Here is a 25,408-nt window from a genome sequence, read left to right as displayed (position 1 = left end):
CTTGACCCTGGCCTTTAAAGCTCTCCACTTGACCGGCCCTAACTACCTCCAGAAGCGGATGGCCTTCTATGCTCCCAGGAGGTCTTTAAGGTCCGCTCTGCAGGCCAAAGCCGCTGTTCCCATCATTAGACGTGCTCGTACTGGAGGCCCCTCGTTGCTGGAACGAGCTTCCTTTGGCTCTGAGAACTACTTCTAACCTGCTCGCCTTTCGAAAACAATTGAAGACTTGGCTCTTCTCACAATAATTCTGTGCCGCCATGTGTAGGGCGTTGTGTTATGTACTTTCCTTCTATTTCTCTTTGCCAAAGCGCCGGGACACTCCATGGAGTAGCCGTGCGCTATAGAAGAGCCCTTTTATAACATAACATAACATCTTAAAATCTATTTTATCAACAACTCTCTCAGTTACAAAAAACTCCATCCTCTAACGTGCTGCTCACAGCAATTTTCCCTCTTCACTTAAGTGTGCGTCTAGGCGTCCTAGACGTCCTTAGAACCACAGACCTTGTGTCAATACGCGGGTCACCCCTAAGAACCTATACCGTGACCCTGCAGCTGAGCTCGGACGGTAGCTCAAAAAAGAAAAAAATAGAACAAAAAAGTTTCTTGTCTGAAAGAGTATATTTCTCAAAAAGCACTCAAATGTTATTTGTCCTTTTTAGACCGCAGATTATAACGTTCTTTACCAGACACCGTCTGATCCTTAAAAAGCAACTCTGGTTGGGTAGTATCAAGTCTCAAATGCAATGGCACAGCTTCTTGCAGAACTTCGTCATCTGCACGTTCCGACTGAGTCCATTTCAAACATGCATCACTAAAAGGCACAAACCTCGGGACCCTTTCAGTCTTGGAATCAGCAACACCATTTCTGACCCATTGGTCATATGGTAAGGGCAAGGGTATCCTTTTACAATGGGTGGCATGCACCCAATTTTTCTTGCCGCACATCTTGACAGCAGTCCTAGTTGTCAATAACACTTGGTATGGGCCAGTCCATCTCGGTTCCAGATTCTTTGTCCTCTGGAAATTCCGTACGAGAGTCCAGTCCCCAGGTTGAATTGAATGACCTGCATCCACAGAAGCTGAAGGTAAAGTATTGTGCACCTGTTGGTGAAGAACACGCAATTTAGCAGTCAAGTAATGTAAGTAATAAACCAACATAGGATACTCGATGTCGCAATATTCATTCGGCCTCGGCTACTCCAAACATTCGCCGGGCGACCAAAAACAATTTCGTATGGGCTAAGTCCCACACGAGAATGTACTGTCGTCCTCGTTGACAAAAGTGCCAACGGCAAAGCATCGGGCCATGTAAGACCTGTGCTCGCTTGTATCTTGGCCAATTTAAGCTTAAGAGTGCCATTGTAGCATTCGACCAGACCAGCTGACTGGGGGTGATTCGCAGCATGAAATTTCTGTTTGATTCCCAAACCCGCACACACTTTCTTCATAATCTGGCCCACAAATTCACTTCCGTTGTCACTCCATACCATTCTCGGCAAACCAAATCTAGGGAAAAATTCCTTGAGCAAAACCTTGGCTGTAGATAAAGCAGTATTATCCTTGAGGGGGCAGGCCTCTATTCATCGAGAAAAGGCACAAACAACCACAAGGATATACTTTAGGTTGTTGCATCTTTCCATGTGAATAAAATCCAGCTGTAGCACCTCAAATGGATACGTTGGAGGAGCAAAATGACCCGCTGGAAATGGGGTTCCCTTGCCAGGATTATGCATCAAGCAAATCATGCAGTTTTTAACCAGATTCTCAGCACATTTAGGAATTCGAGCATTCTGCCATACCGGAGCCAACAACTTACATATCCCTTTTGAACTGATGTGAGCCATTCCATGAGCCATTGTAACCACTGGGAGCACATACACATCAGGCAACAACCATCACTGGTGCTCCGACAACTCAACCCAACAGCCAGTCGAATCCAACATTCCCGTAGTCTCTCTCCACACACTAAATTCTTTCTCAGTAGCTCCGGCCTGAATCGATTTCACACTTTCTAATGTGTCTTCACACATTCCTCCTGCCATAACCCATCTAGCAACACCTGCAACATACATACGACTCGTCACATCTTTCGCCGTTTCTCTCGCTACTTCATCCGCAAACGTATTACCACGACCAACATCATCCGTAACCTTCCTATGTGCACTGCATTTCACAATCGCAACTTGTGCCGGCAAAGTAAGTGACTCAAGAAGTTCATTCACTAATTGTCCATGCTGAATTTTCGTACCATGAGAAGTAAGAAATCCTCTCTCTCTCCACAAACGTCCAAAGCTATGGGCCACACCAAATGCATATTGGCTATCAGTATAAACATTCACTCTCTTTCCTTTCGACAACACACACGCTCTCGTCAGTGCAATCAACTCTGCTGCTTGAGCTGACTTCTGTGCAATACGTGCAGTTTCAACAATCGTGTGCAAAGTCGTAACCGCATACGCAGCATTCGTATCGCCATTCGGAAGCTTAAAGCATGAACCATCTACCCATAGGGTACCATCTGAATTCTCAAGAGGAGTATCTTTCAGATCAATTCTACCCTTCGTTTCCTCCTCTGTCCGGAGAAAACAATCATGCTGTTCCTGAGCATCTGTCTCTACAGAAATCGGCAACAATGTAGCTGGATTCAAGTGTTGCACCGCTTAATGTGCCCATGACTAGCCAAAAGCGTCAACTCATAACCTGACAAACGCGCACTAGTAAGATGCTGAGTCCTTGTTTTATTCAATAAGGTATCCACTGCATGTGGAACCATCACAATCAATGTATTATCAAATACCAAACCAGCAGACTGTCGGATAGAAACAGCCGCTGCCGCTGTAACTCTGAAACAACTCGGCAACTCCCTAGCTACCGGATCTAAAGTAGCTGAAAAATACGCACATGGGCGCTGCTTGTCTCCAAATTGTTGTGTCAACACTGACAACGCACAACCCTCTCTCTCGTGTACGTAGAGTGTAAAAGGCTTACTGTAGTCGGGAGTACCCAACACCGGAGCAGAACACAATGCATCACGCAACTCAGAAAAACTCTTCTGACATTCGTAAGACCAAGGGAGAGGATTCGGTGTATCCTTAAGGGTAAGTGCCAACAAAGGTTTCGCTTGCAGAGAAAATTTCGGAATCCACTGCCTACAATACGAGGTGATACCCAAAAACGCACGCACCTCTCTCTGTGTGGATGGCACAGTCATCTGAGCAATCGCTTGAATACGCTCTGGGGTCAATCGTCTTCCCTCCTTCGACAAGAGATGACCTAAGTAGGTCACTTCTTGGCGGCAATACTGCAACTTTGAAGGTGACACTTTACGGTGAAGGTCAGACAAATGTCGCAACAAAGAAAGCGTAACTGCTTTACAAATCTCTTCATCATCAGCAGCGACCAACAGATCATCCACGTACTGGATAAGAGTCGCACCAGGAGGCAAGACAAAAGCATCAAGCTGAGTTTTCAAAGCCTGACTATTGATGGAGGGAATCTCACAATAACCTTGAGGAGCGCGCTTAAACCGGAAGCTTCGGCCTCCTAAAGAGAAGCCAAAAATATCCCTACTTTCTTCAGCAATCGGAATACTAAAGAAAGCATTCTTCAGATCGATAACAGAAAACCAAGCAGCTAAAGCAGGGATCATAGTCAGTAAGGGAGTAATGTCCGGAACAACAGGAAACTGTGGCACGACAATTTTATTGACCTCTCGAAGGTCGATCACAAACCGATACAGAGGTGGCTGAGAAGATCAGTACGCTTAAGGACAGGCAGAACAGGACTGTTACACACATTACCTCTCGTTTATTCAATCACATCTTTCTCAACCAAATCATAGATAATCGCTAAAAGAGCTCTCTCACCATCACTAGAGATCTTGTATTGGGGAATGCGAGGTAGCTTAGCATTCGCCTTGAGGGTAACAACATAGGGCGGAATCTGCAAAAGGCCAACATCATTCAGACCTGTAGCCCACAGAGTATCAGGGAGCGAACGCAATTCCAGTGGAAGCCGATCTTTAGACAAATACAAGGGAAAAATCACTCTCTTACCCAACGTAAGGTGTACTCCCGAAGGAGAACCATGTAATGTTGCATGCAATCTTTTCTTCAAATCCAAACCCAACAGATTCTCACCACAACCTGTCGATAGAATAAGGGGTGGTTCCAATTCACAAGGGCCAATAGAAAGAGGCAAAGGACTAGAAACCGGATTACGAACTGGGGCGCCAGAAAATCCTACCGAGACATTCATCAAGCCAGAGAGTTTAGAGTGCATGATAGAACTCTTAGCCGCACCAGTATCCAAAAGAAAAGGTTCTGACACACCTGATGTAATTACTTCAACATAAGGTCCACTCTGGTCTACTGGAACTGACACTACTCCCTCTCTTTGTCCATGGCTGTCCTAGCTATCATTAAAACTAGCACTCTCACTCTCGACATAATAGTCATCGATGTAGTACTGAGCAGACTGAACAGATGGAACATTCTGTTGATCAAAATAATTCATAGAATTCTGAGGGGAAAGGAACGTTCATTCTGAGGAAACGCACCACGTCCTCTACCCCTAGGCGCTTGTTGAAAACCGCCACGACCTCTCTGACCAGACACACCATTCATACGTTGTAGCAAAATCGGGCAACTATTCTTGAAATGACCTTCTTCCCTACAGTACGCACACTGATTAGGTCCTAGCGGAAGTCGCGGAGGAAAAGACTCAGGCTTCTGCAACAATCTCTGAAACTGTGGGGGCTGCTGAAACTGGGAAGGTTGCTGACGCTGATTAGAGTGAGGCGGATACGCCTGCTGTAAAAGAACCTTCATCTTCAATTCTTTAGTCTTCTTTTCTGCTTTATCTTTCTCATCTTTATCTCTATTCTCGTAATATTATGCAGTAGCCAATATCTGGGCCGAAGAAGAAACAGCCCATGAACTCTCAGAGTCCTTCAACTTATTACAAAGTTCGGGAAGCAAATTAAAAACAAACTTGTCCACAAACAACCTTTGACCACCTTCTGTACTCATGTCCTGACCACTGTGATCAATGAATGTTTCTTCAAACCTAGTGAACAAATCAGACACACTCTCATCTTTCTTTTGTTTGCATGCTGCTAATTTGTCCCAATTCACTCGCATAGGAGGCATCAAGGTTTTCATTAAATTAATAATCCTACCGGGTAATTCTGCAACTAAAGGTTCAGGTTTGGCACCTCCTACCTGTCGACCATCTGCAGCAACAATATTAACCCACGTATCTCCTAACTCTACCGCATGATCCTCGTGACGGATCTTCGCCCACAAAGGTTGAGGGACTACATTACCCTATAACATATCCACATCAGCTAAATTCATAACACATGCATCAACTGTCTGGGACAACTCCTTGTAGTAACCAGCAGGATTTTTACGGGGGTCAGGCAAAATCTGCTTAAGAGCCAGGACCTCTGCTCTCTTCCAAGGAACATGTACCCATACTCGCTGAAAATGAGCCGGTACTCCCTGAATATTATTAACGGCATCGGCAGCAACTGCCTCTCTCCATACAGGGGGAACCGACTCACCATCATTTGAATCAGGCCAAACGACCTAGTCATCCTGTGACGCTGAAGGCGGGTTTGATTAATTGTCGCTCTCTTCCTCGCCACGCTAGTGATATTTGGATATCACTTTCCACCCATCCTTGGGATATCCTGTTTCTTACTGAGACATGTATAAAAGAAACATCTAAACCTGATAATCATCTAGCGACACCCTCAGGCTATCGACTAGTGGGAATAAATCGAGAGAACGCAAAAACAGGTGGGGGGTTAGCCGTCATCCTACGGGCACATTATAATATGACCATTAGGAAAATCACGAAAATTGGTCTCATTGAAGCCATGTACTTTACCATCTTAGATACGGCTTCAGTTATTTTGGCTGGTATCTTAGTGAATAACCCCCCTAGCGCTCTATCCTCCTCGCTAGCCGCACTGCTACACATGACAGCGGATCTCTCCCTCAGACATACGCATTTTATAGTGATAGGTGATTTTAATCTTCATGTTGAGAACACCTCATGCACACAAGCTACTTACCTGTTAGATACCATGCAGGGCTTGAACTTGACTCAACTAGTTCAGGGCCCTACCCACATAGCGGGCCATACCCTTGATTTGATATTTACAAATCACCCTGGGATCACAACTCATCCCACGCTTCCTCTTACATGGTCAGATCATTATTTTATCCCTTTTGAGCTAACTTTACCTCTATTACCTGGCCGTTCAGTAATAGGTAGGGAGCGTGGGAGAAAATGGCATAAAGTCACCTGTGCCGCCTTGGATCCCATCTTCTCCAATCAGTCAGGACATACCTCGAATGGCCTTAATAGAGAAGTGGCCAAATTTAATACCTCCCTCCTACTCGCCATTGATGCTATTGCCCCATTACAGTCTATTGCCTCCTCTAGATCTCGGCCATCTGCACCTTGGTTCTCCCCCGCTTTACGTGAGGAAAAGAGCCGTTGCAAAAAATTGGAACGCAAATGGCGGCTGACATATGATACTGAGTTAAGAACTACTTATAAGACAGCCCTAAAGAATTTTCATAAATTAAAACGGTCCACTATGAGGGATTTCTTTGCACAACAAATTAGGAAGGCTGACAACTCAGCTAAAACCCTCTTTAATATTATAAAGGATTTTGTTACTCCCCCAGCCATGGTGTCACAGAGTACACCTAGCCAGGCCTTATGTAATGGCCTTTCTGACTATTTTCAGGAAAAAATCACTAAAATAACATCTTTATTTACTCCAGTTAGGGCTTCCCCCGTTCTTAATGCCCATGATGCGCAGAAAGTGTCCTTAACTTCCTTCAAAGATCTTACTATTGAGGCTGCTTCGATTCTGCTTGACCAGTGCAAATCAGGGTCTCCTTTAGATCCCGTTCCTGCAAAGGTGATGGGCAATCTTGCTCCTTTGGTGATTAGCCCACTCCTTACTATTTGGAACACCTCGTTACGCCTTGGCCATTTCCCGACTGCATGGAAACAGGCCATGCTAGTCCCAATTATGAAGAAAGCGGATGCTGACCCAACGCAATTTAGTAATTATCGTCCGATTTATCTCCTTCCTAAACCGGCTAAAATCCTGGAAAAGGCAGTTCAGAAACAATTGGCAGAATATCTTGAAGCTAATCAATTACTGCATGACTCGCAGTCCGGATTTAGACCGGGTTTTAGCACCGAGACCGCTCTTCTAGAGGTGTCGGAGACGATTCGTGAGTGTGTGGATAGGGGCTAGGAGGCCATGTTGGTCCTCCTCGACCTATCCGCAGCTTTCAACATGGTATCTCATGAGATATTGTTGGATTGACTGGGCCAGATTGGAATTGGAGGCTCTGTATTGACCTGGATCAGATCCTTTCTTACAGGACGGACTCAGAAGGTCTTTCTTCGACCTTTTGAATCAGAAGGTAAACCCTTGCCTTGCAGTGTGCCACAGGGCTCCGCTTTGAGCCCTCTGTTTTTTAACGTCTACCTTGCACCACTGGCGAAAGTGGTGGAATCTTGGGGGGTCAGAATGATCTCCTATGCTGACGATACTCAGCTTGTGTTCTCATTTAGAGATCACTCTGACATCAATTTTACTAATTTCCGCCATTGTCTCAGCAACATCTCCTCTTGGATGACCCCTAATCATCTTAAACTTAACACTGACAAGACGGAGGTCTTATTTTTTAATCAGAAAACCTCACTGCCTGCCATTCAATGGTGGCCGACAGAGCTTAATCCACCCCCAGTCCCAGTCCAAGCAGTTCGAATCCTGGGTTTTCAATTCGACAACAATTATCCTGTAAAACTCAAATTAACAAGGTTACGGCGGCTTGTTTTGGCAAGCTGCGCATGATTAGGAAGATCTTTCCTTACCTTCCGCTGGACTCTCGCAGAACTATCATACATGCCCTGATCACCTCACACTTAGCTTACGCCAACAGTCTATATGTTGGTGCCCCCTTGTATGAAATTGAACGCTTGCAGATTGTACAAAATGCGGTGGCCAGACTGATTGGCAATATTCCCTATCGCCACTCGGTGGCATCCTAGCTAAGGAAGCTACATTGGCTTCCAATTACCCGGCGCATCATATTTAAGGCCCTGATTTTTGCTTTTAGGGCCCTCAATGGGTTGGGCCCTGGATACCTGAGAAATAGGCTCAAATTGGTCCATTCTATCAGATCACTGAGGTCGAACAATCTGCGCCTCCTGGTTACCCCACGCTTTCGTCGGTCAAGTATGGGGGGCAGAGCGTTTGTAGTAGTGACAGCTAAACTTTGGAACAGCCTCCCACAAGGTCTTAGGTTCATCTCTTCGGAATCACAGTTCCGGAGTAGATTGAAAACCTGGCTGTTCACTAGCCCCTAAGTGCCTCCACCATACTTTTTAGCCTGCAGTCTGCAGTGCCGGGACACCCCCGTCAGGGGTAGCCGTGCGCTTTACAAGCTTCAAAATAAATAAATAACTAAATAAACCTCTCTCATAGGATACTGCTTCACCTTTCTCCTAACAGAAGGATCAGGTTCAAACAACGACTGAGAAGGAAGTCTACACCTAAACGCAAGAAGCGTCTCTACCGCTTCCTCAAAATCGGGACCCACTATCGTCCCTTTAGCAAATTCAGACTGAACATCAAGCACTTCCTGCGGAATCAGACCCAACTCATTATTTTCCCATTCTTCACGAAGGAAAGTACACATTACATCAAAAACATACCTTTGCTTAAGCGGATCCCAATGTAAGAAAACATTCATAACCGCTTGTAAATCATACCTAGAAGCATTTGAGACCCATCGTCGAGCCAAAAGATCCAACACTGCCCGCTCTTCAGGACCAGGAAGCTGACTACGACTCTGCTTACGTTCCGAAACCGGGGTCATACTCAGTGACCCAAAGAGTGGAGACAAAAGACTAGCAACAGTCTCAGTCATTCGTTGTCGAGTAGAAGGAGAAGAAGTTGACATAAGGACAGGAGACAAAGCGTTTTGAGGCGACAAAGACGTTGGGTCAGTAGAAAAGGAAGTCGAAGGCAAAGGAGTTTGAGGCAGAACTGGTAGCAAAGCTGGCAGCCCTAAAGAAGGCTGCACCAATGGAGGAAGAACCAACTGTGGAGGAACAGCTGGCGGGACAACAACAGGGGGTTGAACAACTGGGGGTTGCGGAGGTGCCGTAGCACTCTGCACATAAGGGGGTGGTAATCTCAACAAATGTAACATCAAAGGATCCTTTTCAGGGTCATTTGTCGCATTTGGAAGAAGAGGTGGCAAAGCCGGATAACATTTGTCAATGGCCATGCAATGTTGTCTATCTGACACCTCAATCACACGATCGTCTTCATCTTCCTTAAACTGCCTAGCAGCTTGCATTATCGATATATTCTTTTCTTTCCTATCTCTCTTACCTTGCTTAATTTCTGGCTGTTTGGCTTCCTTACGCCAGAGGCGGAAAGAGTCAAACATCGCCGGACGGGCTTTCTTCCTAAATAGCGCAACTTCTAGGTTATCTAAAACCTCTGATTCGAAACTGCCATGTTGGGGCCATTGTAAGACACCATCTTTCTTCGTATAACGGATCCATACTTCATTAAACGTAATTGGACCCATGCCATGCTTTGAATAGAGCTCATAAGTCGGAGTTCCAACCGGAGGTATCGGACACGAATCTTCCAATCGGGAATCCCTGTTACAACTACAACAAAACCATTTCCTAAATTTGCTAAGATCAGGCCTCTTATAGCTCACTAATCTAGCTTTAAACATCAAGGGGTTATCAAAACGATATACTCACAAATTTACGAGCCCCTCTGCTTTGGTAATTGCAACAACCAAATCAAAGAAACCTAAGAAACCAAACAAAGTCGGGGAGCGACCCACTGTGTACTTAACCAAAATGTCTATCACGCCACCAGAAGACCGTCTATCGTCTCGCCTTACAAATCATCACAAAAGGGTACAAGACAGGGCGACAGTCAGGGCAGCAGTCCTTCGTAGTTGTCGGAAAGGGGAAGCCTCGCAGTAAAGACCTTCGGTACACAGTCGGCATGCAGGGGTCGATAAAGTGGGGGCCCTCCTCCAGAATTTCCTCACGAAGCTCATCACAATCTTCGGGCTTGGACTGGTACCGCTGAAGTCACCCTACGTTGGGCGCCAACTGAAGAACCGGGTTTTAAACCCAGCGGCGCCAGGGGCACGCCCAAAGTCTTCGGATTCACCTGTCTTGGTATACAGAGACACGGAATACTTCTGGGTGGCGTCAAAGACCAAATTTATTAGCAGCAGCTAGTAACAGAAGTCCTAGAAATAAAACACAGTGTACAACTCAGGAAACTGTTCAATTTTGTGAGGCAAGACATCCCTTTTTATGCCAAAATTCACATTACGAATGCACACCCACTGCGCAAAATTCTAGCCAATAAGGCACATTCTCAAACAAAGTATCACATAGCAAAAACCCTAGTTTACATTGCCCCAACTGACAAGTTAATTATTAGGAATGCCCCAAATCCAATCTCCACAAGCCAGACAAACCCATATTTGAAAGCACAATGCATGTAATGAAAGAGCATAGAAAAGAAACAATGACAGATAGCGAGCAAGATAAAGCATGTGTAAAGAACCTAAAAGTTAACGATGTCCTGAACATTGATTGGCAATCTCAGACAACAATCAACCAAGGAAATTGGCTTCGCGAGGTCGGTTTCAAGTGAAGGGGTCAGTTTCTTACAGTTCACATTAGAGTCAAGAAAAGGCCTAGTTAATAAGTGCATGAACAGCGAAGCCCATGCAACTTCGTTTGTTCGGTTACCTCCACGGGCCCACGGGCCTACGTGCTGGCAACACAAAATGGAGGCACGGACAAAATGGAACCTATATTCGAAACAAAGTCTCTGAATACGTAATGAACTCTCTAGTTAACACGACAAATTCACTCCATATTAGCCGCACTTACTAAATACGGTACAACGTCACCAAAATCGTGACGGAACCATAACCTCACGAGACAAGACAGAATTTCACAGAACCTCACTTAGGGCCCGATGTAGGTAAATCCCATTTACCGATTTAGAAATACCGAATCTTACCGATTCGGTATTTCTAAATCGGTAAATGGGATGTAGGTCCCAACATCTGGATTCGTTACCGAATCCTTAACAATTCTTTAATTACCGATTCGGTAAATACCGAATCGGTAATGCCCATTCATTCCTATGGGCTTTGAAGCCCATAGGAATGATTAGGCATTACCGATTCGGTATTTACCGAATCGGTAATTAAAGAATTCACAAGGGTGCAGGGGGTGTCACTTTGACACCCTCTAGCACCCCCAAAACGGGCATGTGTGCAATGTGGCACACAGACATGCCCTAAGGGCACGTCTGTCTGTCACATGGCACATGTGTACATGCACAGATGTGCATGTACACAGGAATCGGTATTTTACCATGGATTAGTATTCCATGGTAAAATACCGATTCTGTAAGCCATGTGCCATAGGTAAATTTTCTACCTACATTGCTTTTTCTGTAATTTTAACGAATCGGTAAATATTATCGAATCGGTAATTATTTTACCGATTCGGTACATATTACCAAATCGGTAAATATACCGATTCGGTAATGATACCGATTCGGTAAAATTACCGAAAATGTGCCCCTACATCTCGGTAGCCCTTTACCGATCGGAAACGGCCGAAAATCGGTATTTTCGGCCGATTCGGATTGGTAAAGGGCTACCTACATCGGGCCCTAGGTCTCTTTTTTTAGCATAAGGTGCAACGCTGTCCATTTTGTAGGTTCTGAATGCTGTCCAGGTCAGTCAGTGGGTCTGGGTCTTTCCTCTCAGGTTCATAGGGCTTCTGCCATGTCGTTCTCCTTGGACACCACAGGAAGGCCTCCTTGCACTAGTGAACTCACAATCATCTGACAACAGACAGAGGCTGAGGTGTCTCCCCATAGTGCTTAGAGGCCGGAAAGGAAGAGGTGAGGAGCCTCGGTCCATCAGCGCCACTCCCAGAGATACCTCTGACTCTCGTCCCTCCTGAGCCCCCCTGGTCAGCAGAGAGGCCAGGCTAAAGTGAGCATTGCCACCCACGAGCTGTGCGTGGACGTGAGCTAACAACAGGGCGGGGGCCCTCAAGCCGAGGGGCCCAGGGGGAACACTTCAGTGAAGCTGCAGCAAACGCCACAGTTTCATCAGCAAACAAGCATTTGCAATGCAATAGGTCTCGCATTAGGAAAGTTTGAGCTATTGGTCTTGTAAATGACAATTTTTTTATTTATGTGTTGGTTTTGAAAATAGCTAAATTAATACCTTTGTCATTTACAATGCCAATAGTTATAACTTTCGCAAATGTGACACCTATAGCATTTGTAATGCAACAGGTTTTGTATTTACGTGACTTAGATGTATTGATATTACAAATAACAATGGTATTGTTCACAAAAGATGTTCGACATCAGAATATTAAAGCAGCCTGCACTTAAGACCTAATAAAATGGCAGCATCCGCATAAACAACAGTGTCTACTCTTCTCTTACTTTTCTGCAACTGCCAGCACCTCATGCTAATAAGCAGTGGCCGCACGACCCTCAGAGCATATTTACAAACTGGAGGCACTTCACCCAACACCTTCCATATTGCACCTCACTGTGCAGCACTCTAGCAATTACTTAAAGGTGCCTCAGAAGCAGATGTGAATAGGACTGCTCTGTGGCTTTGTCAATGGTGAGAATCTCAATTATTCTACAATAGATATATGTATGACCACAATGTGTTTTTTGATTTCAACTGTACACCTTCTCCAGTCAGTATTGTGGCCATCTAAAAGCTGCTTCAGAGTTCTCTTGGAACGCCATGATAGGTATGAGTAAGGCATTAAGTACTGGGTTTTACTTTGCATTTTGGTCCCTGTAGTTTTGCATTCCCTTTTAAAATGTAGATATCACAATGCGAAGTTTGAACAAGAACTGGATAAGCTAGTCAAGCTTGACATATGGTAACTCGAGGGTGTCCCAACCAGTGCATGAAATGGAAAAACAGAAGTGCAGGTACTCTATACCCGAGTACCTGCTTGTTTCTGAGAAGTGCCGGTAATCTCCAATCAAAAGTATAGCATTTCTCGTTGGAAGTGCAGGTACTCTCCCTCTCAAAATATAAAAGTGCAGGTACTCCGTACCGGACAGTACCGGTCAACTTAAAGCATTGGTCCCAACTTTTGTCATATTGCTTCTCCTCATGAATATAATGACAACTTTAGTTCTCCGATTGCCACCAGTTCCCCTACTCAGAGTGCTATCGATCCCTTTAGACACATATTGTTGCCCCTTCATATAAAGTGCCAAGTCCAGTTCCCCTACTCAGAGTGCTATTGATCCCTTTAGACACGTATTGTTGCCCCTTCATATCAAGTGCCAAGTCCACATACAAGCTTACAGTATACGTCCCCATTTTTCCCAGTCGTGATCAGCCCCACGTGGACTGGGACAGAGTCCTCTTCCACCCAGTAGCACCACTTCAACCCATGACTGGAATGTGCTGGACATTCTCACCAGCTGGAACAGGTTGGTGCCTCCTCTCTCTTGCAGAAGTTTCTTGCCCTTCTTGTGTTTACTCCGTACAGGGACATCCGCTTCTTCCTCCTCATCCTCTTGCTCAGCTTGCCCAGGCAGCAGGTCCCCAGAACAGAGTGGCTCCTAAACCCGCACTTCACCCTTCAGCCGCCTCAGGGCCCGGCGAGACATGTTACCCTATTCCTTCGAACCCGTGCCTGTTAGGTACCGCAACTAAATGCGCACATCCATGGTCAGGCAGCGCCAGCGACATAGCATTCTTCATACTTCATGCGCGCGCCGCACTACACGGAAGTGTGAAGAATGGAGCGTGTGCGCGCGTCCTAGCACGCATTCACTATCGCTTGGACGTAGACGCACAAAACCAGCAGGGAAAGTTAAGCAATCACATGAAAGGTTAGTGATAACGAAGAGTGCTCGTCATTTCAATTGTGTGTCGCTACCTGCGACATGAGGAATTCCAGTTTCTGCATATTGTGTGTGTGTGTGGGTGTGCACGCGCGCATGGCGGGGAGGGGGGGTGGGGGGGGTTCTCTATGTGTGTGTGCATGCGTGCATGCGCGGCGGCAGGTGGGGGGTTCTGTGTGTGTGTGTGTATGTGTGTGTGTGTGTATGTGTGTGTGTGTGTGTGTGTATGTATGCGTGGCGGTGGGGGGGGGTTCTGTGTGTGTGTGCGTGCCTGTGTGTCTGCTTACAAGGAGCCATGGGAGACAGGAAGCGAGCGCGACCTGATCCATTCATGCGCGCGTGCACATCTCTTGTCGCTTGTCTCCCTTGGCTCCTGTAAGCATTAATGATTGCAATAGAGTCTTGCAGTGACGATCGCTTTGCGATCGGTTCGCAGTGCGAGACCTAAAAAGAAAATGTAAAAATGGCTATTGTTGGTCACTGTTAGCAATGCCGGGCTGAGTAAAGAGGACTGTCTTTCTCAACACTGGATGGCCTCTTTAAATTTGGACACAATCTAACCACTGTCAATCACTCGGGGTAGCATTCCGACCCAATTCGACCTCGAGCGATTGACTGTGGTTAGACTTTTTGCAAGCATTTGTCCCATCACCTTTTGTGTGATTGAGGTTACAACACATGTGGCAAAAGGTATGTCCAGAAGTTGGTCCCTGGCCTTCTGTACCATGGGGCCCAATCTATACCTCGAATAACAAGGCAGAAAAACTTTTCGGGGTAGCTTGTGTTCCCTTCTGAAAGAGGTCTTGTCTGGCAGTTCTGGGTGGACTGCTTCCATGAGGAGCAGGGTCAGCAGCCACAGCCGATTCATTGGAGCTGAGAAGCCATGCCCTGCCACATTTTGCCCCTCACGAACAGTATCTGTAGGCTGAAAAAGGTCAGCCTGACAGACACTGTTCATTTTCAGGTCAGGCAGCGAGGAGTCAGACATGTGCTAAATGTGCAGGCTCCTGGCTGCCTGAGCAGAACTTTGTTGGGCTGAGGACGTCACAGCTCCTTTGGGCATGACCTTCACAGCTCAGCAAAGTCACTGAGGCCCTCCCCTCAGTGACGAGGGGTAGCGTCACTGATTGCCTCGCACCTGAGCACTTCAGTTTTATACGCCCAGGGTCAATGTCAATCAGATACACTTCATCACAGAGTGGGTGGGGTCAGCAGTCTCACTGACCCCATCCCACTCTCTGATGACATTAGGATTGCTGCCTTCCCAGCCAAGGAGGGAAGACATCAGTCCCAAGCCTCGTGGGACCTCCGAGGCAGAGCTGCTGATAAGCGTGTGTTTTTTTTTGTTTAATTAAGGTTTGGTGCGTGCATGTATGACTTTTTGGTAATGAGTGTTGTGAATGGATGTGTCTGTGTGTGTGTGTGTGTGTGAATGCATGGCTGTGAGTGCATGTGTGTCCCTCCTAAACTTACCGTCGCCACTGAGGGTCAGTACTGAATTTCATAAGTCAGGCCTTTGCCTCAAGTGGCGCAGCAGGCAGAAAATGATGGGTTGGAATGCTACCCCGAGCGAATGCCAGATGTCAGACTACTTGCAAGCATTTCTCCATTCACTTTATGGTGTGATTAATTAAAACAAGGTATTGCACACTTGCGAATGATAAAACAAACTGTGCATTATCTACTTCATGTACATAGAAGCATTTTTCATAGTCAATATGACATCCGTTGGATCTAGCAAAATGTAATGACGTTCGTCAGATTCCACAACAATGGCATGTGTATTCAATGTCATCAGCGATGGTACACAAAAATGACTGCAGATGTAGTATACTAAAAAGCAGATTTACATGCAAACAGTAAGTATGCATCTAATGAAAGCTCATTTTATAGGTGTAATGGCAGGGTTTTTGGCTCTATTTAGCAGTGATATAGACTTTAATCTTGCTCACATCTAGGATAGGTATTCCTAGCTTATGTTGGCCCTTTTAAGCCCTTTTTCCAGACCTAGAAGAGGATAGCTGCTTAATATGATGATAGATCCCTTATTCTTGACTCTAATCTGTCTATTGCCTATTGGCTTTGACATTCTTGCTTATAGTAGAGGTTGGATCCTGTGGTCCTGACGTTATATTACACATTGGTATGGTTTATGTAGGTACTCTGACAGAGCTAAGGGGTATTTCATCCTTCTCAGGCCTACAGGCCTAGAACTAGAGGGACTCCATCTTGATGGAGCTGAGAGGATTTTTAGAGTAAAGGTAAAGTTTATAGTTAAAGCTGTTGTTCGCTTGGAGAGAACCGGTTCAGGCTGGCCCTTATCGAAGGAATGTATTTTTCTCCACTCCGAAGACACAACTTCAGGCTGGCCAGCTGGGAACGTGTCCTTGGTACGGGGAGGTACAAGAATTTGGTGGGCGGCAGGTTACTGGCCGTAACTTTCCATGAAAGGACAAGCTTCCATATTAGCGAGCTACAGGAGAGGAGGAGTGTTCATTCCAGCTTGTGTTCAGTCCAGCTTGTGTGAAGCGCAGCTTGGAGGTCAGTTCAGCTTGGAGCTCAGTTCAGCTTGGAGCTCAGTTCAGCTTGGAGAGAGAGAACAGGATGTCTGCTGGAGCTGCAGAATAGAGTGCAGTTCTGGAATGGAGAAAGAAGGCAGATGATTGCTGAAGATGAGGAGAGAGAGCAGTGCAGAGAGCATCAAAGAAGGCCGTCAGCTGGAGCAATTGAACCAGAGGCGTGGTGATGTGGTGAAGGAGGGAGAGACAGAGAGAGCCCTAATCCCACCAGAGGCAGAGAGAAATCTTCCTTCTAATAGGTGAGGTAGTCTGAACTAATCACACTTACATCTTAATCTTATCTTTATTCCCTAGGCTTTTGTATTGCTAATCCTTTTCCTTGCAGCGGTGTGTTCTATCTATAGTCTTTGTCAGTTACATGTGGATGTGTCCATTATAATACAGATCTGTGTATGTGTCTTTATCATTGTTACAATAAAGTGATCCCATTTAATTAGTGAACTAGTGTGTATGAGTTTGTTTATGATAAAGCTAGCCTGTCTTCAGAAGGGAGTAGGAGCGCTTAAATCAAGGAATAACTCAATCACATAGTGTGTATATCTTTGTCCCCATACAGTGAGGGTAATCCCCTTTCCTAGTCAGGTATTACTGTTTGAACAGATGCTACCCCTGATCAGGTAAGTAATAGTGAATAATTAGGGAGATAGGAGACCTGCAACTAAGGGATAAAGTTAGTACACCCTCCCATAATCCTGTAAACAGTGTCTTCTGTTCCAAAGCATAGGTAACCTTTTTCTCCTAGTCAGATGTTCCGGTAAGTCTGAATAAATAGGGAGAACAGGGAGCCCTTGAGCTAGGGAATTGTTGACACTAAGTAATTCGGCTATCCCATAATATTATTGTAGTAGCTGACCCTTAGTGAAGAGACAGAAAACTGAAGGTGTTCATAGGAAAGTGGTCGTCATTGGTAAGTGGCGTTAGTGAGAGCACTGTTTGCGGTCAGTGCGTATACCCACAGGACTGTGGCTTGTGTTAAGTGAGAGCACCGGAGGGATACGGTGCGGAGGCTTGCCAGATTGTAGGCCGTGTGTAAGTGAGAGCACCCAAGATTGAGGGGTGTGTAGGTCTGCTGGATTGCAGACCGGGTATAAATGAGAGCACTGGGACTGCAGACCCATGTGTGTAATGAGAACACCAGGGAGGATCCTGGTGTGTAATGGTAGATAATCAGAACTGCCCCAGGGTAGAATAGTCTGGACCCATGAGGTTACGAGACTATAAGGTATGAGTGTGGTGTAGGGCATGGATGTCCTTAGTAATCAGTGAGTATTCTTAGTATCCCTATAGATTTAGTGGTGTTTCTGATAAAATGAGCTTGTATATTGCGAGTTCCCCATCCTCAGGTAGGTACCCAGGTGCCTGGATAGATGGTCCTGAGGAGGGATGTGGTTACGTTTTGGCTGGGTTAGAGGAGCCCCTAGGGGCGGATCCCATCTAAGCAGAAAATTTGGCCCTTACATCTGGCGTAGTCGGCATCTTACGAATCCTGTGTGACCTGCCATGTGCTTGGAGAGTTTCCCATGTGTTGTGAGGGAATGCCCTGAACGCCAGTTACATCTGGCGTAGTCGGCATCTTACGAATCCTATGTGACCTGCCATGTGCTTGGAGAGTTTCCCATGTGTTGTGAGGGAGTGCCCTGAACGCCAGTTCCATCTGGCGTAGTCGACTGTTTACGAATCCTGTGTGACCTGCCATGTGCTTGGATTGTTTCCCATGTGTTGTGTGGGAGTGCCCTGATCGCCAGTTCCATCTGGTGTAGTCGTCCGTTTACGTCTCCTGTGTGCCCTGGCCATGTGCTTGGAGAGGTTCCCATGTGTTGTGAGGGAGTGCCCTGAGCGCCAGTTCCATCTGGTGTAGTTTTGCAGTTTATGTAGCCTGTGTGACCTATGGGCTTGAATAGTTGCTGTGTGAGGAGATTGCAGTACATCATGGCATTTGACTTAAGCAGGGTGGAAGAAATGGTTTTCATTTTGGTGTTTGAACTGTCAGGGTTGAAGGATGAATTTACATGAGGGAGCCAGTAACATCTTTGTGATGGTCCAATTGTACAAATGTGTGTAAAAAATGCTTTTAAATTGCCCATTATATTGCTTGCTGCATCTGCTTATGCTGTGCAATGTGAAATGTGTTCAATGTAATATGACTTTTTCTCTTGTAAATATGGCTTGTGAATAGCGCCACGTAATTGTGGCTTGTGAGGTGCATGTTCTCATTTTGCTTTGCTGTGTTCCTTGTGAATTGTGCCTTGGTTGTATTACTTGTGAAGAGCTTGTCTTGTAAATATGGCTTGTGAATTGCGCCATGTGGTCATGGCTTGGATGGAGCATGTTATCATTACGTTAGGCAGGAGAGAGCTGGATCTCTTTCGGGTGCTTGGGGATAACGTTTTGAAGATGTGCGTACGTGTTATGAGAAAACGTGGAGAGTTACTATCTTGAATTTCCCATGTACTACGGTCATTGGGAAATGATTTTGTTTTGAGCTGCCAAAGGGTTAATATCTTGAATTGAGATGGCAGTATTTATTTTAACATGCTGTTTAACATGCATGGTTAATTTGAGCTGACTATAAAAGTCAGTGAGTGTTTTGATGGTTGATTGGTTTCTGAGTCTGCCTATGTGCTTTGTCAGCTTCTTGATGGAAAGGTAACATCTTGTGCTGAGCGTAGGGCTCTGTTCAGTTAACATTCTTTTTGAATTGCATCTACGAATTTGTGTTTGTTTTCCTTGGAGCTGATGTTTCATGTGTCTGGCTCTTAGGGGTCGGTAAGTTATAAATCAACCAGTCGGATTGAGATAAGGGTTTGCACGGAGAAAGCAGTGTTATTTTAAATGTGCTACTTAATATGCATCCACAGACGTGTGGAGAATTATTTTTGAATGCATGGTTTAAAATGAGTGAAATATTAGAAGATGGCCCAGTTGGTGTGCGCACGCTACGGGCTGTTTTCATTAATTATTTCTTTGAGGGTTTTCCATCTGGAAAGGAATGTGCTGGCCAGTGTTTTGCAATGATCACAGGTTGAGAATAATAAATCTTGCCCAACAGTGCACAGTAACATGTGCTTTAAATTAGTGACCGGCAACCGTGTGCTTTTAAAACAAATGTGTTCTCGTTATTATTTTTCCCTGATGCAAACTGGACCTTTTATTTTTTTTCTCAAATGTAGTTGTTTTAATATGCAGCAGTCCAGCATACGTTGTTAACCCACTCAGTTGGAAAATAAATGGCTGTTTGATAATATATGAATTTGGCCCTTTTTCTAGGTTGAATTGAACGGCTTGTACGCTGCAATGCAAAATTAGATGTTGCCCCTGGTTGAAAAACATCAATGATGAAATGTGTTTGCATTTTATGTTATTTTAACATTATTTTCCCTTTAAACAGCTGCAAGTATATTGTGATTTTGTTTTTTATTTTTTGGATGGTAGTGTGTATAGTTAGGGTGGAGCAGAATATATTATACTATTTTGATTAAACATGATAACTATGTGCTATGTGTCCCTTACATTAGTTTAATTTGCATTTAGTTACAAGGCTCGCCTATGTACTTTGACAAGCTGTTGATAGAAAGGTAATACCTTGCATGGTAAATGCAGTGTTCATTAAACATGCTGCCTGATATCAGAGAAATATTAAACCCAACAGTCCATGATAATTCGTTTTTTCAAATAAGAAATGCATAGTATTGTGTGCAGAAGCAAATTGCCCCTTTCTGTGTGTTGATCTGCATGCTAAATAAATGCCCATGTTTCAAATGTCCCTTGCCCTCTAGTTGAATTAATTAGAAAAAAGTGTTTTTTAGAAAGTGGAGCTTTTGCATATGACTGTGTTCCACATTTGAATTTGCTTTTGTTAGTTAGAGAATCAGGCCTGGGAACAGCTTACAAAGAATGTATTTGTCGACCTTGGCAGACCAGCTGGTTTGTGAAGGCAGGTTTTTTCCTCTGCAGGCTCCGAACACGGCCTGTCTTGTTATGATTGGCCAAAATCCAATTTTGTTCCGTGGACGGTGTGTTTATGTAAAGGGGGGTTAACTCGCTCCTCCTGGCTGTCGGCGCAGGCAGCTTCATTGCCCGCTGATAAGGGATGCTTGCACATGCAGAGTAGTTGGCAGACTCTTGGCCCTTGGAGTTAGTTCGATACAGTAGGCCTGGGTAGGCTTCCCTGATTAGAGACTAGAGATGCTTGGATCGAGTGCTTGGCAGTGCCTTCCCCTTGCAGTGAGATCAACCCTTGGCAGTGATTCAAATTACTTCACACTGTAGCCTGGCTCCTGCGTATTCTGAAGGGAGGGGCTGTCTCACAGAGGATTAGGGTACGACTAGGCCCTTCTGGCTGTGTATGTAAACATTGGATTTTGCCCAAACAAATTTAAAAGTATATGATTTTTATTATGTCTTGACTTTGGAAGAATGTTTTTAATTAAGTTTTTTTTTTCGACAATGAAAAGCACTTGGGGTGCTTTTTAAATGGAAAATTTTATCCTGCAAGATTAATGATACTTGTTTTCTTGTCCTAGGTTGCTGGGTTGTGGTGTTCGGTGTGTGCGTCGGCCCACCCCCCCTCCCACTCCCGTTATTATGTTAGTTTTTTATTTTCATGTTTTTATGTTAGTTTATTATTTTTGGAAGATGGAACCAGACCAGACCAGACCGGATTGGTGGTGGATCAACGGCGGAGGACGTGCTTCCTTGCTACCGGATGCTGACGCAGGGTGGTGACCTACACTGATATCCCAAAAAAATTGACTCCCAAATTTCCCCTGTGCTGAACACTGACTGAGCTCGTCATGAGCCTGGAAGGGGTTAATTATATTTCAAAGCCAATAATATTCTCTTCTTGGATTTTGATAATTTTTCCCGCAAAAGGATTTGGTTATGCAATTACTTGGCCTGCATTATTCCCATGTTTTTCTTTGCAATCACTACGAACAGGCCCCACTTTTAAACAAAAAGAAATGTTTTTTGTTATGCAATTCCTTGGCCTGCATTATTCCCATGTTTTTCTTTGCAATCACTAGGAACAGGCCCCACTTTTAAACAAAAAGAAATGTTTTCATGGTTTTGATGTTTATGAAGTACTATCTTTGCTTTTTAGGATGCAGTCACCTATTATAGTTTTCCTGTTTTCTGCAAAACAGTTTTTGCCAATGAAGGACAATTTTTTTTTTTAAATGGTGGTACACACATGTGTTCCACAGTGTGATGAAAACTAGGTGCTAACTGTTTTATGATATTGTGCTTTTACATATAGTCCACATTTATATATATATATATATCAATGCTTAGTGCCACATCAGCTTTCTTGTAGGAATGGGGTTGTCTTTATTTTCCTGTTATTACACTTTCACTTTGCTTGATCCAAGGGTGGTTACCCTAGACTTTAGGTTGTCCTGGGAGGTGTGTCCTTTAGTATGATTATTATTAATGTTTGCCCAGACCTTGAGAACAATTTGTCATGTTTATTTCTCAGATTTCACCAAATGTTTCCTTAAGTTGACCAATGTCCGTAGGCCTCATTTAGGCCCTTTGTGATTTTTATTCCACAAACAAGCCCCTACGCCAATAGATTTCATGAGTTATCATTAGCTTAAGTTGACCAAAGTAGGTAGGCCTCATTTAGGCCCATTGTTATTCTTATTCCACAAACAAGGCCCTACACCAATAGATTTCATGAGTTATTATTAGCTTTAGTTGACCATAGTAGGTAGGCCTCATTTAGGCCCTTTTGTTGTTTTATCATTAGAAGTTGAAACACATTTAGTTCTTAAGTTGTCCGAAGTAGGTAGGCCCCATTTAGGCCCCTTGCTGTTTTCATTCAACACATAAGTCCCTACATCACTAGATTTCACCAGTTATCACTAGAAGTTGAGGTACATTTAGTTTGAGGATGCTTTGGATAGTTTCTGTTCTTTTCAGATCAAATCTTAGATATGTTTCAGCATTCAAGTCAAGGGTGCTTTGATTTGTTTTCAGTTGGTTGTTAGATTTCTATTCCCTACATTAAGTTTCAGGTGGAATTTCTTTAAGTTGTCATTCATTTTAGAGAGTTTTTTGGTTTTTGATTTGTTGATAGATTATGTTGATGTTTGTTTATATGGATGTTATTGTTTATAGCTGTTCGCAAGATAAAGATCTAAGGGTGGAATGTAATGGCAGGGTTTTTGGCTCTATTTAGCAGTGATATAGACTTTAATCTTGCTCACATCTAGGATAGGTATTCCTAGCTTATGTTGGCCCTTTTAAGCCCTTTTTCCAGACCTAGAAGAGGATAGCTGCTTAATATGATGATAGATCCCTTATTCTTGACTCTAATCTGTCTATTGCCTATTGGCTTTGACATTCTTGCTTATAGTAGAGGTTGGATCCTGTGGTCCTGACTTTATATTACACATTGGTATGGTTTATGTAGGTACTCTGACAGAGCTAAGGGGTATTTCATCCTTCTCAGGCCTACAGGCCTAGAACTAGAGGGACTCCATCTTGATGGAGCTGAGAGGCTTTTTAGAGTAAAGGTAAAGTTTATAGTTAAAGCTGTTGTTCGCTTGGAGAGAACCGGCTCAGGCTGGCCCTTATCGAAGGAATGTATTTTTCTCCACTCCGAAGACACAACTTCAGGCTGGCCAGCTGGGAACGTGTCCTTGGTACGGGGAGGTACAAGAATTTGGTGGGCGGCAGGTTACTGGCAGTAACTTTCCATGAAAGGACAAGCTTCCATATTAGCGAGCTACAGGAGAGGAGGAGTGTTCATTCCAGCTTGTGTTCAGTCCAGCTTGTGTGCAGCGCAGCTTGGAGGTCAGTTCAGCTTGGAGCTCCGTTCAGCTTGGAGCTCAGTTCAGCTTGGAGAGAGAGAACAGGATGTCTGCTGGAGCTGCAGAATAGAGTGCAGTTCTGGAATGGAGAAAGAAGGCAGATGATTGCTGAAGATGAGGAGAGAGAGCAGTGCAGAGAGCATCAAAGAAGGCCGTCAGCTGGAGCAATTGAACCAGAGGCGTGGTGATGTGGTGAAGGAGGGAGAGACAGAGAGAGCCCTAATCCCACCAGAGGCAGAGAGAAATCTTCCTTCTAATAGGTGAGGTAGTCTGAACTAATCACACTTACATCTTAATCTTATCTTTATTCCCTAGGCTTTTGTATTGCTAATCCTTTTCCTTGCAGCGGTGTGTTCTATCTATAGTCTTTGTCAGTTACATGTGGATGTGTCCATTATAATACAGATCTGTGTATGTGTCTTTATCATTGTTACAATAAAGTGATCCCATTTAATTAGTGAACTAGTGTGTATGAGTTTGTTTATGATAAAGCTAGCCTGTCTTCAGAAGGGAGTAGGAGCGCTTAAATCAAGGAATAACTCAATCACATAGTGTGTATATCTTTGTCCCCATACAGTGAGGGTAATCCCCTTTCCTAGTCAGGTATTACTGTTTGAACAGATGCTACCCCTGATCAGGTAAGTAATAGTGAATAATTAGGGAGATAGGAGACCTGCAACTAAGGGATAAAGTTAGTACACCCTCCCATAATCCTGTAAACAGCGTCTTCTGTTCCAAAGCATAGGTAACCTTTTTCTCCTAGTCAGATGTTCCGGTAAGTCTGAATAAATAGGGAGAACAGGGAGCCCTTGAGCTAGGGAATTGTTGACACTAAGTAATTCGGCTATCCCATAATATTATTGTAGTAGCAGACCCTTAGTGAAGAGACAGAAAACTGAAGGTGTTCATAGGAAAGTGGTCGTCATTGGTAAGTGGCGTTAGTGAGAGCACTGTTTGCGGTCAGTGCGTATACCCACAGGACTGTGGCTTGTGTTAAGTGAGAGCACCGGAGGGATACGGTGCGGAGGCTTGCCAGATTGTAGGCCGTGTGTAAGTGAGAGCACCCAAGATTGAGGGGTGTGTAGGTCTGCTGGATTGCAGACCGGGTATAAATGAGAGCACTGGGACTGCAGACCCATGTGTGTAATGAGAACACCAGGGAGGATCCTGGTGTGTAATGGTAGATAATCAGAACTGCCCCAGGGTAGAATAGTCTGGACCCATGAGGTCGCGAGACTATAAGGTATGAGTGTGGTGTAGAGCATGGATGTCCTTAGTAATCAGTGAGTATTCTTAGTATCCCTATAGATTTAGTGGTGTTTCTGATAATATGAGCTTGTATATTGCGAGTTCCCAATCCTCAGGTAGGTACCTAGGTGCCTGGATAGATGGTCCTGAGGAGGGATGTGGTTACGTTTTGGCTGGGTTAGAGGGGCCCCTAGGGGCGGATCCCATCTAAGCAGAAAATCTGGCCATTACAATAGGATAGCCTCTAAACATGCCCGCACGTATTCCCTCCCCCAAAATCTCAATAAAAATGAATGATTGCGTAATTTAGACGCGACAAATGTGGTCAGTCTGGGCCTGGGTACTGGCACACACTGCACTAAGCAATAAACCGTTTTCGGTGGCGGGGGGGTGGGGGGGGGGGGGTTTATAAGTGCGAGCATGCGCGCACGAGATTTCAGTATCCACATCACGGAGGCAACATGTGAAGAATGGGATGAAATGTCATAAAACATTCTTATTAAGTATTGTGCTGATAGAGCTGGGCGCAGCACAGCGTGGCAGTGCTGCTATGAATACAGAGAATCGGGCATTGGTGATAAAAACTCCCTCCTTCTCTCACCCACCCCTTCCCCCAACCTCCTCCTACAGAAAAATACAGCACCGGTAGGTGGTGCAGTTGTAAGACTTGAAATTAGCGGGAAATTAGCCGTTTTGTATTCATGTTGACCGTGTATGTACTGCATCACGCACGCTGAGGTGTCGCA

This window comes from Lissotriton vulgaris, chromosome 3_1 (assembly GCF_964263255.1).
Source record: "Lissotriton vulgaris chromosome 3_1, aLisVul1.2, whole genome shotgun sequence".
NCBI classification, from domain to species: domain Eukaryota; kingdom Metazoa; phylum Chordata; class Amphibia; order Caudata; family Salamandridae; genus Lissotriton; species Lissotriton vulgaris.
The sequence above is the reverse complement of the archived record's forward strand: the minus strand, read 5'-3'. Positions refer to the sequence as shown.